Source organism: Schistocerca piceifrons, chromosome 2 (assembly GCF_021461385.2).
Source record: "Schistocerca piceifrons isolate TAMUIC-IGC-003096 chromosome 2, iqSchPice1.1, whole genome shotgun sequence".
NCBI classification, from domain to species: Eukaryota; Metazoa; Arthropoda; class Insecta; order Orthoptera; family Acrididae; genus Schistocerca; species Schistocerca piceifrons.
The window spans coordinates 8,371,477-8,373,506 of NC_060139.1; the positions used below are offsets into that span (position 1 = coordinate 8,371,477).

General features: G+C 46.1%; 1 pseudogene; it reads right to left on the reverse strand.

Moving 5' to 3' along the window:
- Positions 1 to 322: 322 nt before the first annotated feature.
- Positions 323 to 440, reverse strand: LOC124778227 (annotated as a pseudogene).
- Positions 441 to 2,030: the final 1,590 nt, after the last annotated feature.

Consider the following 2,030-nt stretch of genomic DNA (forward strand, 5'->3'; position numbering starts at 1 on the left):
TAACAAGCAATTTTGCATACTTTTTGCTTGTGCTACTGAGATACGATATCAAACTAAGTTAAATAAAATATGCGAGACCAGGTATCTTGTTCAATAAAAATCTCCCGCCCCCCTCCCCCTGTATAAAAAAAGCACTCCGTCTTCAGGTCACGAGTGGCCTGCCAGGGCCATCCGACCGCCGTGTCATCCTCAGTGGAGAATGCGGATAGGAGGGGCGTGGGGTCAGGACACCGCTCTCCCGGTCGTATTCTTGACCGAAGCCGCTACTAATCGGTCGAGTAGCTTCTCAATTGGCATCACGAGGCTGAGTGTACCCCGAAAATGGCAACAGCGCAAGGCGGCCTGGACGGTCACCCATCCAAGTGCCGACCACGCCCGACAGCGCTTAACTTCGGTGATCTCACGGGAACCGGTGTGTCCACTGCGGCAAGGGCGTTGCCACCCCCTGTATAAGATTTACGTTAAAATGTGGCCGAACATTCACAATCTTGTGCATTATGTAGCAAGACCTACTCTCAGATCAGGTTCCAGCGTGGCACTTTGTTGGCGTTGCAAGAAGTTGCTCAACTAGAAACAACGTCCTCCCTTGCTACTGGAAAAGTGAAGCTCCACTGTGTGTAATAGCATGTAAATTCCTTTGCCGTGACTGGCTAAAACACTCTGGCCTGAGGTTCACTTTCGTCAGCAGGACCTCCGATTTCTTTGCTGGTAGTGTTAGTTCGGAAGCGGGCGTATGTAGACGCTAGAATCGGTGGCGGCTCTCACCAGTTGTTTACTAAAATGTGTTAATGATCGCATTAAAAAGGCTTGATAACGGGCGGTCGCATTCGTGAGCCAGAACTAATTATATATTCAATCTGAGATTGATGTCTGAACTTTAAGAGTGAATGATATGTTGTGCAACATACGGACCGTAGTGTTGACTGTGCTGAGACCAGAAACCCCGGGAATTAATAACAGGCATCCCTTGGGAAACAGCCACTGTGTGCTCCGTGCTGCTAAGTAGCTAAAGATTTCATCCAATCATCACAATTAGAGAGCCATTACTATACGAAGTCGCGACAAAGCATTACTACTCCAGCGAAGGGACATCTGTGGAAGAATGAAGGCGAGTGATTCACACAGAACAGTCGCGAGATGTGACAAAGCTGCACATTTCCAATGAACTCGTCACGTGTCCAGATCCTCTGTTAAAACCAGAGACAGGGTCACGTCTTGCTAGCACAAGACAAGTGTTGTATCCCTCCCCTCCCCCCCCCCCCCCATCCGAAACCACCCCTTCCCCACAAGGGTATAGTACAATTTTTTCATTTTTCTTCATTTTGCTCTTATTTTCCTGATTTTGTTTAGTGATCATTATATATGATTTAAATAAAAATACCAAACCTCATGAGACACAGAGTAAACCAATCCAAAAAAAAGAAAAGAAAATGCGTTCTATTTACTGCAGCAATTACATTTTTGATACAGTTGTAAATCCTTTTTTCTCCACAAACGATGTAATATTACTGGTAGACAATCGCTTTCGAGCGTTATTTCATGACCAGATCGAAACGAACGCTATTGGCCACTCCTTTTTTTTTTCTTGAATCATCAGTCTTCCGAGTAGTTTGATGAAGCCCACCACGAATTTCTCCTTGAGCCAACCTCCTTATCTCAGAATAGCACTTGCATCCATCGTTAGTACAGGGGCACGGAAAGAGTCATCGCAATTCCAGGTCATCCTCGGTTTGTCCCTAATAATCCTTAATTGCCCCTCCGCTCCCGACTTTTACCTATCCCCCCTCCTCTCCTCTCTAGGACAGAGCTTTGAAGCCAGAGACTTGTGGGTTGATCCCCAGCATTTTAAAACTGATTGAGTGAATTATTGCAGTAATAATGATCTGTCTGCATCAGTGTCATGAGAGTCTGGTTGTGTAGTTTGAATGGAATAGCGTAAGTATAATTAGAACAACGTGCGTTCAGTCCCGATCATGTTCGTTTTCCTTGCATTTCATCTGCAACTTCCCCCCCCCCCCCCAACCCGCCAT